Genomic DNA, 19,301 nt, shown 5'->3' with positions numbered 1-19,301 from the left:
TCTTTCGCAGAATCCCTTGCAGGCCGCTTTCCCTGTCCCTTGCAGAGCACGTTTGCACAGAGGATTAAAGGCCTCTGTTTGCTTTACTTCAGAGTTGGCCAGTGATCAAGTGTTCCTGTTTGCGAGGTTCCTCTCTGCTCCAGCCAGTTGGATATAACCCAGCCATGGGATTCCCACCTGTGTGATGGGGTTGCGGCTCATAAAGCTAGTGGGACTTGCTTCTTGAACTTCCCTCTGTATGATTCTTTGCTGTGTGCTATTGTATTTGCATGGTTGCAGCTGTGTTCTAGCCTGTATTTCGGTAAAGCACTGTTGCTCCTTTGCTCCCGGGGTACCAGTTTCATGAATGAAGTCCCCCCCCCCTTTGCTGCCACAGCCCTTCGTATCTCTGTGCGATTCCAAGGATCCACAGGCAAGGCAGCCATTCCAAGTGATGCTGCTTGTTCGATGTACATATTCTTTACATGTTACCTTTACTAACTTCACTGAAGCTGTCCACTCCTCAAATCGCATCCTCTGCATGTCCTGCACGTGGGCTTAGCCTAGACCGCCGCTGGAACATAAATGGTTGGCGAGGAGGGTGCTGGTCCTTAGTGTAAGTTGCGTAATAACCTTGGCTTAGTCTGTAGGTCACATTGCTTGCTGAATGCTCTCTCTCTGCAATCTTGGTCACATCCACCTAATAATGACCGATTAAGAAGACCATTGCAAGGCTAATAGCGCCTCGCTGAACCATCCCAGGCTTCGATGGATTAAGGGCTATATGGATGGTTGCTCAGGTACTCCGATGCCTCCAGTGCCTTGTGCGATGGTTTGTAAGATGGTTGGGATTGCATGGTGAAGCTGGTGAACTGGTCACTGAAGCCACATAACCTCAGTAGAACCCATGCATTAACACACAGAAGGCTGCCACCTTGGGCGCAATGGGGCCATCATTGCTGTACTGATCCAGGCTCAGGTGGCAGCCACTTCAATATAAAAGACCAGTGAAACTAAGTGCTCACTGCAATCTGCAAGCGTAAGGAAGTAATTAGGGGGGGGGGGGTTTACAGCTCGCATTCGGGATGCCAAGGGTTGCCTGCTGGAGTACATACTGCATACATGCTATATATGGCCTGAGATACGATACCAAAAGGAGATGTGTCCTCCTTATGTCCACTATTGCTAACATCTAGAGTTCCGGGGAGGGGGCGCAGTTAGGTTGGGGGATCTACAGTTATTGACTTAGCTGGGAGCGGCATCGCAGGACGTGGGTCCACAGGTGCCCTGCCCAAATAGGGTGGGAGCAGGGAAGAAAGCGGTCGTTTGTCACTCTGTGCTTATCCGAGCCTCCAAATTGTGGCTCCCATCCTTCCTGGTAGCCAGGGAGGATACAGGACTAATGACTACCTCCAGTCGGTCACAAAGGGCACAGAGGATGATCTAAACTAGGGCCAAGGATTGGACAGACTTGGAAGAGCACTCCTCCTTTACGATTAGGGTTTACTTGTTCTAGAGGTGCAAGAATGAAGACAGATCAAAGAGCTGCTTCAAGAAGTAATCCTATCAACCGTGGGAGATAGAGCACAAGCTGCCACACTCGCCATGGGGTACCCGGAGAGATGAAAGTGTGGGCACCAGACATGGTTGCCACGGCAGGAGAGGCAACGGACTGCTGCAAGAAAACCCGGGGAAGGTTTCCATAGAGCTGGTGGGAGGGGGGGGGGGGGCATTCAAAGCCTGCAGGACAGGAGTGAGTTGTGAGGGTAAATGAAAAGCATAGCAGGCGTCGAGAAGCAGAAAGCCAGAGGCTTGCAGGGAGGGGGGGGGGGGGGGAGGCTGCACTCTTGGGACGCCTTTCTGTACAGTGGAGGGGGCATTAGTCGAGATGAGATATAACACATGCTCGCTTCCTGGTGGCATTTTACCTTGAGTTTTGGCGCAGTGAGGTGGCGCTAGTCACCTGTATGAGGAAAATGATCGGTGCGGAAAGCATATATGTGCTTGCCTTTTTTTCTGGCTTTTCTGAAGGGATACACACACATCAGCAGCATGGCCTCTGGCCCATTATTTGTGTTATCTAGACCCTTGTGTTATCACAAAGAAGGGCAAACACACCTGATCAATGTACGGTGCCACACACTCCACATTCCCACAAAGTTGGAGAAGAAGCGAGAGGGCTTTCTACAGAGTCGGCGACACGGGATAGAACGATTGTCTAACTATTCCTGCCTGGCACGGGACTAATCCTAGGCTGCGCTGGTGTGACGTCATCTAAAAGTGGATAGGATAAGAGGCAGTAGGAATGTGATCTCACAATGTGTGCTCATCAACAGGACACCGCCGCCGTTCATTATTCTGAAGGCTCAATATTAGGGTAGGATTGCATTCTTCCATACCTTGCAACTTATGCTCACCAATCATACATACAGGTATGGAAGGCCCACCTGGCTGTTTATGGTGAAACCTAATCTATTAGCCAATAGTTTGGAGGGCCTTGTATTAAAAATAAAAAAAACACAGATGTAAAACAAGTTTGAAGACACTTCAGCTGATCGCCTTTGGCCACGTCACATCCTATCGGTCCAACTATGATCTATTCAGAACTGTATCCTTGGGTAAGTGCCCTGCTTGCCTTACTCCAGTTTTTATAGTCTACCGGTTTCAGTGGTTATCATTCCTTGCAACCACTTTCTACAGGACGGGCTTTGTATTTAAAAAGCATATTATACTCACTAATCTCTTATTTTGGTGCGCATTTGCAAAATTTCTTACCACACCGTGTTTCTTTAGTTAAATGCGTCATCATTCCAAAGCAGACCTAGCTCTTGTAGTTATTGTTTCCAATCTGTTTTAGTCATCGCAGTCCCCTCCCTCCTCTCCATCGTTACCTCCTCCAGGGCCCTCCCTCGTTCCTTCGGTTACCTCAGTCGCACGTCCTCTACTCTCTTTACCTCTTGTAGTTATTGTTTCCGATCTGTTTTAGTCATCGCAGTCCCCTCCCTCCTCTTCCTTGTTACCTCCTCCAGTGCCCTCGCTCGTTCCTTCTGTTACCTCAGTCGCACGTCCTCTACTCTCTTTACCTCTTGTAGTTATTGTTTCTGATCTGTTTTAGTCATCGCAGTGCCCTCCCTCCTCTTCCTTGTTACCTCCTCCAGTGCCCTCGCTCGTTCCTTCTGTTACCTCAGTCGCACATCCTCTACTCTCTTTACCTCTTGTAGTTTTTGTTTCCCATCTGTTTTAGTCATCACAGTCCCCTCCCTCCTCTTCCTTGTTACCTCCTCCAGTGCCCTCGCTCGTTCCTTCTGTTACCTCAGTCGCACGTCCTCTACTCTCTTTACCTCTTGTAGTTATTGTTTCTGATCTGTTTTAGTCATCGCAGTGCCCTCCCTCCTCTTCCTTGTTACCTCCTCCAGTGCCCTCGCTCGTTCCTTCTGTTACCTCAGTCGCACATCCTCTACTCTCTTTACCTCTTGTAGTTTTTGTTTTCCCATCTGTTTTAGTCATCGCAGTGCCCTCCCTCCTCTCCCTTGTTACCTCCTCCAGGGCCCTCCCTCGTTCCTTCGGTTACCTCTCAGTCGCACGTCCTCTACTCTCTTTACCTCTTGTAGTTTTTGTTTCCCCAACTGTTTTAGTCATCGCAGTGCCCTCCCTCCTCTCCCTTGTTACCTCCTCCAGGGCCCTCCCTCGTTCCTTCGGTTACCTCTCAGTCGCACGTCCTCTACACTCTTTACCTCTTGTAGTTTTTGTTTCCCCATCTGTTTTAGTCATCGCAGTCCCCTCCCTCCTCTCCCTTGTTACCTCCTCCAGTGACCTTGCTTCTTCCTTCTGTTACGTCTCAGTCGCACGTCCTCGTCTCCCTTTACCACTTGAAGTCAGCCTTTGGGTCCTTGCGCCTTATCGTCTCAATCACTCTCTGCACCACATTGGCACTCGCACACAAGCTCTCCTAACCCAAGCTATCACAGACCCCTCCTACAAGGTCAGCTCTGTTCCTAGGATTGTGATTGCTGGCGAGTGCTGGCTTGGTGGAAGGAGGGGTGTGGGGGTTGAGTTGGAGAGGGGATGAGAACAATGTTGACTCTTCTTTCCCCTCCCCTCTGCTTCTGGACATCAGCGGTCACAGACATGCCTTTATCTCCATCCCACACCATGCCTCCTTCTTTCATAGAGTGTTTGTAGAACTCCCAATGACAAGTGGCCTGTGTGGCAACAGTGCGAACATCACAGGGAGGCTGGCACTACCAGGCACCCTTCTCAGAACAGTGCCAAGCAGACACCACTCGAAGCCTATAGGGGACTCCAGAAGCCCGTGGGGGGAAAATCTTACAAGGCGGCCAAGGCAGTGCAGCTATAGATTCCAAAACACTGAGGGGTAGTCGGGGGAGGAGGGGTGTCGAACTAAACCGCAAGCCTGTTAGTGCAGTTAAGGGCTCCAGAGTCACCTTCAGTGGGGTTTCGAACACTGCAGAGTTAGTGGTGTGGACCGAACTTGATGACATAAAAAAAAGAGGCCTATCAGGATGGCATGGCCATTGGCCAGGCACATAATAGGTTAACACTACTCAGGGGTACAAGGCTGCTGTGGCCCTGCAGCATGGGCTCTGGAAGCACAGCTCTATGCATATTAAGGAAGCCCAGGCCATATAGCTATTCAGCCTGGGGGCAGAACAAGACCTATAAAATGAACCTGGCAGTATGGCCATGGGATCTGAAGGCTTAACGTAAGGCCTAGAAAGTCTGCATGAGCAGTTTAGTGATGGACACCGGGTGAAGGACTCGAGGCCTACAATGCGCTATGCTATCTTTGAAGTATAACCCAAGAGGTACTACCTCATCCAGGAGTGCTGAATTAGGATCGAGAGAAACCACCTAAGATCGATAAAGGTAGATTGACTGCGCACCATGGATTCCACAAGCAGAACGGATGAATAATACTAGGCCTACACATGGACTTATATGAAGTATAACGCAAGGCCTGCAAGATAACCGTAGGGCACTGCCATGGGTCTGGGAGAAAAAGGCCCCAAGCCTAAAAAGATGGCTGTGGGTGGACACAGGATTCACTGGGAGTGGGACCATCACTCGGCTTGAGGAACGGTGACAGTAGAATCGAGGGGCAAACCAGGGTTGCCAATTGCATGTTGCCGACTCCTGCACAGCCCTACTGGGCTGCCATATGCACTTGCCTGTTGGTCAAATAACCAGACCTCCTTAGATAGATTTACTCTATTTAGGAGTTGAGAACACAGTCGCTTCTACCTTCAACCATATGCAGGACAATCTCAAAACGTGTGGAGGCCACGAAGCCTTGGCTCACAAATAAGATGCATGTGCTGCACAACAGCGACGCTTTGCACACTACTCTGCTACTACTGAGGTTAGCCAGAAATCTTTGGCCAGCTGCATGCTTTCAAGGACTTTCTGGTGGGACAAGCTCACTGCTAGCCTGTGCTTGTGAGAGAAAGGCCATTCTGAGAAGGCCCATCGCCATGAGTACGAGGGCCGGTCCTGCCCACGGCATACTCTGATCACCTTACCCCACATTACAGGTGTGTATGTGAGGGAATGAGGGGCCTGCAGTTACAATCTTTCTTGTGTTTTGCTGGAAGATGATTGGATACACTTAGCGGTACCCACTGTGGAAGAAGTCACCCACCCTCTCTTACCAACCTAGGTGTATAAGCTCCTTGGGAACACCCATGTACCACATTAGCATATAACCCTGGGTTTGCCCTACCAGCCGCAGGCCAATCTAGAATTTATTACGGAACAAGAGACAGGTATCATCGTGTCTTGATTCTGGGACTTTAGGAGGCACAAGACCCTACGAGAAAAGAAAATTCTGCGGAACAGACTTCTATCTGACAGCCAAACTATGGCACTCGATCCCAAAGGAAATAAGAACGATGGAAGACCACCTAACTTTCAGGAAACGACTAAAAACCTGGCTATACACCAATCACTGTGGCCCATTTGGCTTCAAAAGAGGGCTGGAGCCCTAGAAGTCTTGGCGTGGCACTATTAGCCTGGTCGCAGAGGATCATATGCCCCTAGCAAATACCTACGGCGTCTCTGAGAGTTGGTGTCGCGAATCAACTTCCGGGACAGCAGTGGTCCAGGGAGGAATATTGGTTTCTAAACCATCAATCAACCCCACACCTCCAGTGCACCAGAAGGGATTTGAACAGATTGGAATACAAGTGAATTATAAGACCTCCTTGTCCAATTTTGATAACGTGGACAGAACGGCAGGCTTATCTCTGCAAGGTTGTGGATCATTGGTTAGTTGCAACAGCGAAAATACAATTATTTCTCAATGATAAAAGGGACTGTCCAGTCAAGGTTATATAAAAAATATCTACTTTACTATCACTACAACAGACAGTTCTAGCACACTACAAACATAACCCACCCTCTAAAGGAAGACAGAGGACAGACAGTTTCTAGAAGGAAAGGGGATGCACTCTGGATACTGACAGGAGGGTAGTTGGTAAAGCAATCGGTCTTGCTGTTCAAGGTTATTTGGTTTCAACACCAAAGGGGGAAAAAGTCATAACTGTCTCTAAGGACCTTCAGAAAAGGACCAGGGGGGCAGAACCACAATGTACCTGGTGCTGACGTAGTTATTGGTTCTCGACAGCGTCTAGGCGGTTCCAGGGCACTTTGCAGCCCGTGAGACAGTTAGTGGTGGGAGACAGCTGCGGGTACCAGTTGGCAGGCAGTTCGGCAAGCAAGGCTGGACGGACGTCTGCAGGCTGTCCGGCGCGGCGGCTCAGGGCCAAGAATCGTTGTCTCTGTGCTGGTTAGCGGATCTGGAATGCTGGTCGAGGCATCTCACATGGCTCTGGTGACTGCAGCGTGATAACAGTCAGTGGTGCACCCGGAAGCGGTTCAAAGATGCTTGTGTGGCACTCCTCTTAGCTTCTTTGCAGGGCTTGTGTCCTTTCAAGGCGGATGGCCCAAAGCTCAGGAGGGTGATAGCAGGCAACAGCCTTGTCCTTCATCCAGAGACTCTCCGGCACTTCCCACCTAGGAAGGTTGCTGGCAGAACCTAGCAGGTCGTGATGTGTGCTGGCTGGGTACCAGTTCTGGAGCTGCTGGATGGGTTCTCTGAGTCCGGTATCTCCCTCTGCTCCCTGGGAGATGTTTAGGGGAGGGATCTTGCTTCCCACTTGGAACTCCTGGACTTCCTTCACTGGTGGAAGATGTAAAGGAGACTGTACCTTCAGCCCGGGTCCAAATTAGTCCTTCTTACTCCTTACGAAGTCTTCAGATGATCTGATCAGTGAGGTGCTCAGCCCTCTTATAAAGCCCAACAGGGCCCAAGGATTGGTGTAAGCCATGCCTAACCTAAGTGAGCCAATGCTGGGTCTCCAAAAACAATCTTCAGTGATGCTTCACGTGAGAACCAGGGTGCTTGGCAACAGACAGGGTAAGGATGACAACATATACTTCTAAGTCCCACCCATCTTCCTGTCTGCTGTACATTAAAGTGACTCCTTAATGAACTGGGCCCTATGCAGCGCTTGATCACAACATGGGCCTCCTTTGAAGAAGTGGGTTGCAGGCAGACTTTTGTCTCCTCCTATTCACATACTTCCCTGCTCTGAAAGGAGTGGGTCCAAATAGGACAATCCCTGCCCTTTCATACTAAGGAGTGGTGTTAGTACCAAGTTGACACATTGCATTACAAAGAGGTGTTGACCTCTGGTCTCTATCATCACTTCCTACACCCAGGCCTTCCATAAGGCCTGCTAATTAACATTCTTCAGTATTTGCTGCCACCAGCAAGGTTTGACAATGGAGATGCAAATCCATGGGGTCTTGAAATTCTAATCAGGCTGTCCATGGCCAAAGGCTTTTGATGTACCCACGGCTGTCAGGCGTCAGCTACACATGATAGGGGAGGGCGGCGCTGGTAAGCTGTATCCTCCTAGAGTACATGACTACTTTTCTGCTGTGCGGTGAGCGTGGAAAATGTGTGTGGGAATGACCCCATCATTCATTCTTTTAAACAAACAAAAAATGCCCATCCGAGCGCACTCTTCCCTTGCGGATGATCGAATTCCTCACATGCTCCTTCATCTTGGGGGGAGTGGATGCACAGATGGATGGACTCTCTCTTCACCAGAGTACCACAGAGAGTGTCCTCTGCTCTGGGGCACCTCGCATAAAAAGAACTGGTAAATACCTACTGACAGGCAGAATTCTTGGAACAGACAGTGGTGAAACGAGGGTTCCTCCACCGGTTGCATAGGCCAATCTATGGCCACTTCTCCCCAAGCATACCGAGATAATTTAATTCAGTCATCGTGACCGATTGATCTTCTTTCTCATTCAAGGCAGCAAAGAGAGCTGGCACCCACCTGCAGATGGCAAATTGAATGGCAGGTACTCCTTTCTTTATCCTAGCTCTTTCTGAGGGAAGCAGGCTGGAGAATTCCTTTTGGCTGTCCACATGGGGAGAGACTACTTAGGAACCAGTGGTCTGCGTCCTTACTGTATTGAGACTTTTCTATCGCCTTCTATCAACCTCTAGACCATGCAGTCAACCTTGATCAAAGAGGAGAAGGGAACATTCACGTCAGATTCTAGAAGCAGGTTACCTGCCTCAGTGTGCCGCTGTATGCCTCAGTGAGATGCCTGCGACTGGCTAGCTCGGCCTCAGTGGAAAGCGCATATATCAATGGATGCTCTGTGCCTGCCTTGGTGGGCCTCTATGTGCCTTGGTGACCTGCTTATGCCTTGCCGTCTCTGCTTGAGTGGAGGAATGTGTATCAATGGATAGCAAATGCCCTTCTATGCCTGTCTAGGTGAGATGCATATGCATCGCTGACTCTGCTTCAGTGGGAAGCCTGCACTTCAATTAATTGCTTGCGCTCTACTGTGCCTGCCTTGGCGGGCCTCTGTATGCCTCAGTTAGCTCTCTGTGCCTCGCCATCTCTGTGTGCCACAGGGAGCTGCCTATCCCTCGCCTGTCTCTTGATAGAATGCTCCTGAAGGACTGCACGTGTCCTTCTATGCCTGCCTCGGTGGGCTTCTGTAGGCCTCGGTGAGCTGCCTATCCCTCGCTGTCTCTGCTCCAGTGGGAAGCCTGCACTCTACTTTGCCTGCCTTTGTAGGCCTCTGTGTGCCACAGGGAGCTCTGCCTATCCCTCGCCTGTCTCTTGATAGAATGCTCCTGAAGGACTGCACGTGTCCTTCTATGCCTGCCTCGGTGGGCTTCTGTAGGCCTCGGTGAGCTGCCTATCCCTCGCCGTCTCTGCTCCAGTGGGAAGCCTGCACTCTACGTTGCCTGCCTTTGCAGGCCTCTGTGTGCCTTTGTGAGTTGCCTGTGCCGCTCTAGGTCTGCTTGCGTGACCAGCGCGTGCGCCCGCCTCAGTGCCCACGTTTGCCTCATATCTTGCCCCATCGCCCTGACGTGTGAAGTATCATCTCTCGTCGCCCGCTAATCTCGCACAGCTGGTGATCTGATTAGCCCACGTCCTGTGATCCCCGATAACAGTCTGTGCAGCAACACCTATAGCGGGGCAGGAAGCTGCCAGTCATGCGTGTATACATGCGCAGGGTAATTTGCATTAGAATGCCCGGCTGAGGAAGCGTGAGTGAAGGGGCTGGCACTGGTCGGCATATGTGACAGAAGGTTGCAGTGATTGCCAAGCGGGTGCTAGTGGGTGGCAGGCAGGGAGTGAAAGAAGGCTTTAGCATTTGACATTCGGGTGTGGCTGGTTGGCATTGAGCCAGAGTGGCAATGAGTAGCAAGCGGGTGGCACTAGACTGTGCGGTTTTTATGGTGTGCAGGAGGCAGTGGCCAAGGACGTAATTTCACCAAAAAGCCAACGTTAGCGGATGGGACATCACACGACCCTTGTCCTCATATTACATCACAGGAAGTGATGTCATTTGACCCCACCCTGAAGCGACATCACTGGAAGCGATAGAACACGACCTTTCACCCTTTGACAATACAGGAAGTGCCATCACATAGCATTGCTCCTAAGTACAATGAGAAAAAGGTTACAATATCACTATAGTGTGATATACATTTCATACAAGAATGGATCGCCACATGTATGTTAATATCAGTGTGTATAGGCCCATATTACCAAATTACTGTGAATGCCAGCAGACGTCCATGACCAAATGATAATGATGTGTTATTATTAAGAGCTTAAGCGCTTCCTGTAGAACCAATATACACCCAATATCACCCATCCTGTGTTGGTACCCATTTATCGACCTCAGAAGGATGAAAGGCTGAGTTGAGGCATTTAAGAAAAGACTAAATCAGTGGCTCACCCCCTGAAGTGTTCCGGAAATAAACCTTTAATGAGTCTATAGCAATTATTGTATAGAATTCCAGAAAGACACATTATTTTGTATTCCTGTTCTTTCTTATTAGGGTCAGTGCAAGAAGTGTTGTGCAACCGCTGGCCTTTTCTTCTTTTTTAAGAGGCCTGAACAAGAAAGCCAGCTACTTTAGAAGCAAAAGGCCACAATGCACTGGCAACATCCCCAGGACCTTGCATAATAAAAATAAAAGCTTTTTTTTATGGTAGCAAGGGAATCCACAGGGGTAGCAAGGGAGTTGCAACCGCTGGCGACCCCTAAATGACGTCCCTGCAATGGCATCATGCTAGGGTGGGGCCGGGGGGGGGGCTGGACCCCTCCTCTGAAATCATGTGCCCCCATTGGGCCCCCCCTACAGTGGCATACCGAGCGGGAGGGAAAGAGCAGGATATTGGTCAGTGGGACACCTCTCCCGTTAGGCACCTCAATGAAGGTGCCCAAAGGGAAAGGTGTCCCGCTGGCAGGACAATGTGTGCTGAGCAATTCCTGCTCAGCACGCTCATTGTCCTGGCAGCAGCATACCTTACCCTTTCAGAACGGGAGAGGTGTCCTGCTGCCAGGACAATGTCCCAAGGAGCTCTGGGCAGCAGACAGCATTTCAATGTGAGCAATTAGGCACTGATGGGAGGGGGGATGAGAGGGTGGGATTATTAGCAGGGACGTTTGTCCCATTAGAAACGTGAATGGGGGGGAGTGATCAGAAGTGAGAAGCGTTACATGATGCTATTGTGACTTTGCATGCAGGATGGGGAGAATAAAACTAAAGCCATACTCTTATTGCTCAACACATTTCTATGACAATGTATATAGTGTATAGTTAGGTTACTATGAAAGGATAGTTTATTCTGTAATGTGGTTTGCTTCCAAGGCATTGCTATACAGTATTATTCAAGCACATGAAATGCAAAGCAAAACCTTAATAAAAATCTATATCAACTAAACCTGGGAAGATGTGCTCAGTTGCTTAAATTGTCCACATCCGGTTTCACCATTCAACCAAAGTGTGTGATCCTGGGCAAATCATTTAATCACATTGTGTCTTATCAGCAGCTCTGTAAGTGATTCACGTCATAGCTTATGTTAATATATCATGCTGTTATTTTTTAAAAAAGCCTAATGACTATAGAGTTGCTCCCTATATAATAGTGCAATTTATGCATTTTGCACCAAAAAGTTATTTGCCACTTGGATTACTTCTGGCAGCTTATTCTAAAGTCACCTCCATTGTGCCTCCCCCGTCCCGGGAGGATAACTCAGTGGCAACGTGCTCGCCTTGGAAGCAAGATGACATGAAGGAGGTTCGATACCTGGGTCCGCGCTTAGAAACCTCTGGGCATTTAAGCGCGTTATAAATACGCAACTAAGACAAAAAAAAAATACAATTATGCAACTAAAAAACAAACTATTAATGTAACAGCGCCTCGATGCCCGCAGGCTGTGTTAGCGCTTTAAAAATGCAAAATGAGTATATACATTTCAAAGACTGGTGATGCTCCTTGCGATGTCCATTTCTGTGAAGTCACTTCTGTTGGTGGAGTCCATGTGCAAATTAGGAGGTCTGTATGTCTGCTGCTGCCGTTTCCTGCATCTGTAATGATTCTAGAGTCTTATTTTTGTTTGTTTTGTTAAAATGCCGTCTGCCACTAATGTTACCAAAAAAGCAGATTGGGTAGGGGTGAGCGGTTTAGGGGCACAAATGAGAATTTATGGAATTGCGTGCGCTGCATTTTGGGGGGAACATTAGCAGGACTTTTTTTGTGGCTCGCCACCCACTCTTGCAATACTGGATACTCCCCTGCCCCCATACCTGGGTTACTCTCTCTACAGCGCTGCCTGGCATCCGCCCACACGGCACACACAGTACAGCGGCACAGGGGTGAGGGTCAGCAGTCGGGGTCCAGGGCTTGCCATTCCTACTGAATGCGTGCACACACACATGCGCAGCTAGGTGAAAAGGCAATCCCAACCCTGCCTGAGGGAGTGAGGGCACAGTGAAAAAGTACCCCAAATTGAATTTTAACAATCGGGCCGGCCTGGCCACCGATTGCTGAAATTCAAATTGGGGTCTTCGCAGGAAGCTCGCCCCTGACAAGGGTTTCCCCGCTGAGTCCCCAGCTTTGCTGAGGGATGCAAGGAGCTCAGTTATCTAATCCACTGTCCTCCTTTCCCAGCCAGAACCTTTGCGTTTTCAGGGATTTTGCTCAGCCTGTTTTTTTTCTTCTGGCCTGAAAGGGACACTGCCCTCGAGACATCAGTGTGGCACCATCTCTGCAGAAGACACTGCTTTAAAGGATCAGATCTTGTCGCTAGTTGACCGCTGTAACAAGGTGCACACTGACACACTGCTCCTCTAGTTCACAAGCCTGCTCTGGATATTCTCAGTTCTCTTGCTACATTTGCACTATAAAATGCCCACAAAAAGACACTGCTGAGAAAAGAACCCACAATCCCAAATGTGATCACCACAAACCTTCCAGAAAAGCACCCGCAGCCAAATGCGAGATGCACAAAAAGGCAGCGCGAACCGTGGGTGTTAATGGCACACTTGTAAAAGACCCTCTACAGCAGATGCGATCGCGACACAATATGTACACTATAATTTCAAAGTGCATAAAATGTCAGGTGTCCATTACCAAGAACATACAGCAAGTGCCCACAATCCGTGGGATGCTTGCGTCCCCCGCACAGATTGTGGCCACTTTTTGTAAGTTCTTGTACTCAGCCTAGTGCAAGCAAGGGTTGTTATTCTCCCTCACACCCTCTATAAATATGACGTTCCCACAAATATACTCAATTTTGGTGTGCTCCTCACCATTTTGGTCTTTTACAGTAAGGTGTCCATTACCAGCCAATGACAACAGGCAACATCTGAACAAATTGCCCATGAAGGCCCGAAACCAGGAGTGAACTTAACTGGTGCTGTGTGCGTGCTGGGCAATATATAGGGCTTTGGAGATATACTGATATATATTTTCAATATCGATATAGGATGAGAAAAGGGGCCTGATTCATGGAAGCATTTTATAATGGTGCAATCCCACAGGAAAATGCTGCATGAATCAGGCCCAATATCGTTAACATCAAGAGATATATATATATATTACACGGCTACGGTAGTGGCCGTGTAGTTATGGTTAAATTGCTAATCCCATAGGAAGAGCACATTTTGGGCGGCTTATAACTTCGCTCTCCCTGACCGAATCCTCACCAAATTTAGCAAAAAAAGTATATGGCCCACTCTGAATTTGCAAAGTTTGCTGAGGTTTGGTCCAGGGGGGGCAAAGTTATAGGGGGGTCCCAAAATTTCTTTTTTTCCCATAGACTGAATGGGGAAAAAAACTTTGCTCACGCCTACAGCCCAAACCGCTGGACGGATTTTCACCAAATTTGCGGCAGGAGCAGAGGCTTGGCCCCGAAAGTGAGTTTTTGTAAATTTGGTGAAAATCCGTCCAGTAGTTTTTTAAAAAAATGACCAAAAAGTAGGTCACAAAAAATTAGTGATATCTATGTCCGGTCCGCGGACACACTTCCCTGTTCGCTCCGCGCACAGTGTCCTGATTGGCTAATCGGCTTGCGTCACATCCACGGACATGCAACGTGTTCGCTGATTGGATGGTGAGGAGCGTGAAGTGCATCAGAGTTTTGGAAATGCCCGCCATCTTGGATTTGCGGACAGCGGCCGATGTCCGCGGACATCGGCGTAAAAACATATGAAAAACACAGCATTCCACTTAATTTATCAAATAATCTCTGGGGATGTGAGGGGTGATGAGGATGGGATGGGATAAGGCTGCAAGATGCAAAAAAAACGGGTGTTTTTTCCCGCAAAAAAAGTCTGCAAACAGTCCTGATGTTCGCTAACAGTCCTGTGAAAGTTCGCCAACACCTTAGCATTACAGGGTTGGTGAAATGCAGTTCTTAGATGGCTTATAACCTTGGCGCCACTTAATGGAACTGCATGAAATCTTGCATGTATATTCCTGAGCCGATTCTGAGTGAGTATGCAAAGTTTGGTGGGATTCTGTCATGAGGGGGCAAAATTAGAGGGGGGGTCCCAAAATAATGTAGAGGCTTATAAATGAGGTGCCATTTGATGAATCCTCACTTCATTTGGGAAACTGATAACACATTTAGATATGAATGTTTTTCCGAAGTTTGGTAGGATTTTGTGAAGAGGGGGCAAAATTAGAGGGGGGGTCCCAAAATAATGTAAAGGCTTATAAATGAGGTGCCATTTGACAAATCTACACTTCATTTGGCAAACTGATAATAGATCAAGATATACATGTTTTTGCGAAGTTTGGTGGGATTCTGTCGAGAGGGAGCAAAATTAGAGTGGGGGTCCCAAATATTGTAAAGGCTCATAAATGTGGTGCCATTTGACAAATCTACACAAAGGTTTGCAAAAAGATTATAGATGTAGATTTAGCTGTTTTCGTAAAGTCTGAATGGATTTTGTCAAGTGGGGGCTAGGTTATATGACGATTGTATGTGCATACATTTGACACTTTTGAAAAAATACAACATGGGTGGATTTCCAGCAAACTTGCGTAAGGAGCATTGGCAAGGACCTACAAGCATGGTTTTACAAATGTGCCAAAATCCTATTTTTTAGCATCCCGGGTTCCCGCTTTGGGAAGCTAGGGTGCTTATGGCCTTCATCCCTCATTTCAGGGGCTGAAATGGAGGGATAATGGACCTGAGACCTCGTTATCCACCCTCGCTTCGCTTGGGCTGATGACTTGGGCTGCTGGGCCGGTATCCACCGTTCCAGTTCCTGGAACAGAGGATGAACGCCACAATATTCCCATTAGCATAACACAAAATGCAAATGGAAATGTTGGAAAATCTTATTTATTCTATGTACTTTACTGAGAAATATAAAGCAGATGGAGTCTATACATGTTTTTTTTAGTTCTATTTTTTAACTGTGAAAGGTGGTTCCTAAAGGAATATGTTGTTTGTTGTTTTTGGATGTATATTTTTTGGCAGGAGAGCTGAGAACGAAAGGTGGGGAGGGAAATGAGGGAAGAGCAACCAAACACTAATATGGAGGGGTAGGTTAACAAGGGAAAATGTTGCGCGTGTGTTATTTCTAAGTTAGGGGCACTGTTTCACATGCTCCTTGATTACAGAGTGGTGGTGGGTCTTTGGGAGGGGGGATGGCATTAGCTGATGCCATTTTAAGATAAATAGCAGTTTTGCTAAAAGTATGTACTGTGTACTAGATTGTTAATGGATAATGAGTAGGAATAGGTGTTGGAGCTGTGCAAGGGAAATTCTGAAGTTGGAAGTTCCTAGATCAGTAGAACATGCAGTTCCGAACTGTCCGCCAAGCAGAGATCTTATCGTGAAGCGCGGACGGGTTCTCAGACACTTCATCGTGCCGCGCGCCAGCGTATGGTCATGTGGCACTGTCCGGAAGGTCCGCTATGAAGTCAGATGTTCGTAGACGTCTACGGATGCAAAACTAGTTGAAATAGTTGCAAGAAGTGTATAGAAGTGTTCAAAATTATTCCAGATGGTGGGAAATGGCAGAGGTTTAAGGTGAAACTTTGGAAATTAGATACAAATATTGCTATATTAGGTAAGTATGATATTAGTAAGTTGTAGGAAAATAGCATGCACTGGTAAAAACCTATGAAATTCGATGAAAAAACTTTGTTAAAGGGACGTTATGGTTAAGTTGCACTAATAAAAACCTATGAAATTCAATGAAAAAACTTTGTTAAAGGGACGTTATGGTTAAGTTGGACTAATAAAAACCCATGAAATTCAAAGAAAAAACGTTGTTAAAGGGACGTTATGGTTCCAAGTAAAACCGAAAAACCCCTGAAATTCGCCAGTTATGGTAAGCTAAGCAACCATAACTCCCGCCACCACCGTGCACGGCTAAGACTAACACCCAGGACATCAAAGATGACATCACAAATGTCATTGATGACATCACTGATGACATCACACGTGCAATACATTTTGATGAAAAGTCTCTACAAGGAGTTGTGTTTATATTGTTGATAACAAGATGTCAGGAGTGATCGGGAGACCTATCATGAACTACTTAATCTATTAAAGAATGTACTCCTCTAATATCATTGTATTGGAGTGTTGTTGTTAATACAGAAACCTAATCATGTATAAACATAGGCAATGACTGCAGCATGCACCATAGAAGTACACTATTTATAATGTTGTAATTTTAGACAGTACAATAATGAATGCTCCCTTATCAGAGCTTTGAGTAATGTTAAACATGTAATAACTAGCTAACAATTCAAGACTTACAGCACTTGTGCTGCTACAAACAAAACATATGAAGCACCACAATGCATACAAATCAGAGGCACACACAGGGAAACTAAAGTAAGGAAGAAAGAAACTGCATCATCAGAAAATGTTAATGACATTAAAGTTTATCTTCATGTATACAAATGAATCGTGTGTTTGAGGCCTGCTCATTTCCTGTGTATGTGCACCATGAGCTGAGACCAAACCCTAAGGAAAGTACTTAAAGAACATATGACAAGCTTAACGTCTAGATATATAGAACCTTTTAAAATTTTATTATTCTGACTGCAAGTGAACAAAACCCCTGGCCTATATATGTCAAGGAACAAAAACAAGTGGCCCAGATATGTGATGTCATCAGCGATGTCATCAATGACATTTGTGATGTCATCTTTGATGTCCTGGGTGTTAGTCTTAGCCGTGCACGGTGGTGACGGGAGTTATGGTTGCTTAGCTTACCATAACTGGCGAATTTCAGGGTTTTCTTGGTTTTACTTGGAACCATAACGTCCGTTACACAAAGTTTTTTCTTTGAATTTCATAGGTTTTTATTAGTCCAACTTAACCATAACGTCCCTTTAACAACATTTTTTCATTGAATATATATAATATATAATTGCTTGCTGTATAAATGCACAATGTGTACCTCCCCCAGGCCACTTAAAACGACTTTACCTGTGTCAACTTGGGAAAAGCATACACATTTCCCTTTTATAGGTGGTCCCCCTACTTTTCTCTTTGGCCCCCTCTGTGCCACCCTAAATTGTATTTATGTATTTATTTATTGTTGGCTTGGTAGGCACTTATACAATAAGAATATACTGTTTTAAAGCGCCCACATTACAACACAATATTAAGAGCTGAGAGGAAGAGGAAGTGGGACAAACCTACTATGCAGTGTGAATATTCAAAATGTACAAGTGAAGATTCCTGGAGACGCCACTGGGAGGAGGCGAGGGCATTGCAGGGTTCGAAATTGAGGGGAGCCGTGAGCTATTTAGCTCCTGCTTGTAGCATAGTAGGGCCTAGTTAGCCTGATACCAACAGCTACCAGGAGCTACCTTTGGCTCCTCCTGCCAACTGATGCTGGAAAAGCCCACCTTTGAGACTTCAATTCTGTGCATGTGGAACAATCTATAAACAAACATTTGGGCACAGCTATATGACATTTAAAGCATTAGGGGTCCTAAATAATGGGCAAAAGGATAGGTTGGCATCTTATATGGAACTTAGATTTGCGGAACGCAAAGTAAACACTCTTAATTTCGATACCTGCCCTCTAACGAATAAGGTGCAGTGCTGTCATGAAAATAGCACTGGTCCATGTGGGGGGGGGGTGGCCGGCATTCTTCTTGCCACATAGGTGGTACTGGGTTGAAAAGCTTTCTATGTCGTTGACAACTGTTGACATAGCACTAAAGAACGCTGTGATGTTTGCCATGACGGTGATGTTTGCCATGACGTTGGCATAGTGTAGAAATCGCTGTCTGCCGTAGGGTGGTCTGGTGTATACGTTTCCCATGCATTTCTGACCAATTGTGAACTTCTAGATACACAAATATAAAGAAACTGAACTTGTGAGAAAGGGATCAGATCATGTATAAAGTCCCTGGAACACAGCCCACCACGTTTTTTCCACTGATCCCCCTGTTGGCATGGTGTACGGACGAATAGTTTGCCAATGCTCCACCGATGTCCTGCGGTTCTGGTCCTTAGATTCCACACACAGGTTGAATGGAAGTCTAGTTTAGCAGGGGTGTTTAAACTTCTATTTGCCATTTACTGCAAACAAAGTGTGTTTTCAGTAAATCAAAAATAAGTTTTGAACATCCCCATACCCGCCAGCGGGGTCGAGTAGCATGCAAATGGTGCTCGCCCTTCATAAAAAAGACTTGAAAAGGCTCGTGGGCTAGTAGATTTTGTGAGCCCTGTACTCGTTGTTTTCCTTTCTTAGGAGTATAGGCCTGCTTTAAGAGATTAAAAAGAGGCACCTATATTGACTATACATGGAGCTATGGTTTGACTGCATACTCCTTTTTGACCCTTTCTAAGGTTTTTGAGACCAACGTTCTGTGGCAAAACCCTGAGTTTTTGCTAGGCTACGTTACTGGGATTGATACTGAGCCGAACTGACTTCTGCATGGTCTCAAATGTGCTCTGGCAGTTCTGAAAGAGTGGGATGGGTTGGTTTAGTGAAGAGGGAGGGAATTGTGAGATACGTTTGCTGTTGCGTCGATGTGTGCAGACCACAAACCCCTGGAGCTCTGCATATGGTTCTATTTCCCAGAGTTGAGAACATGCGTTTGTGTCTAGAGGGAGCCTCAAATACCCAGAGAGGAGTCTCGCTTGCCCAGTGGGGAGCCTGACGTGCCCAGAGGGGAGCCTGACGTGCCCATGGTGCTAAGGTGCATTGGCCTAGGCTGTTTATGAGGAGTAGTGCCCTGTTATATGAAGTCTTTTGGCAGGGTTATAGGGTTGCCCTTTGCCAATGGCTTTGTTGACACGCGTACAGTGTGTAGAGCATAGAGGTGGAGAATGCAAATGTGGGGAGGCTAGCTGGGGGCTCAGTGGCTACTTGTGGCATCCATCCAGTGAGGCCCGTGGAGAGGTCTCGGCAGGGTGCTCCTTGAGTGACATCTGCGTGGTGGTTTCCTGCACGTAAGGTACTTGGAAAAGATCTC

At 47.2% G+C, this 19,301-nt stretch overlaps 1 protein-coding gene across 12 annotated transcripts in view; it reads right to left on the bottom strand.

Annotated features, from left to right (window-relative positions):
* Positions 1-19,301, bottom strand: part of NFASC (neurofascin) — a 687,691-nt gene that overhangs the window by 642,647 nt on the left and 25,743 nt on the right. Inside the window, exon 1 of one of the 12 annotated variants that reach the window (XM_069633121.1) lies at positions 3,781-3,906. The exons of the other annotated variants lie outside the window; for them this stretch is intronic. The gene's annotated coding sequence lies outside the window, so the exon portion shown is untranslated. Of the gene's footprint in view, positions 1-3,780; positions 3,907-19,301 lie in introns of those variants that run through there. 12 annotated transcript variants of the gene reach the window in all.

Source organism: Ambystoma mexicanum, chromosome 13 (genome assembly GCF_040938575.1).
Source record: "Ambystoma mexicanum isolate Mex_15411 chromosome 13, UKY_AmexF1_1, whole genome shotgun sequence".
Taxonomy (NCBI): Eukaryota; Metazoa; Chordata; class Amphibia; order Caudata; family Ambystomatidae; genus Ambystoma; species Ambystoma mexicanum.
The sequence above is the reverse complement of the archived record's forward strand: the minus strand, read 5'-3'. Positions and strand labels throughout refer to the sequence as shown.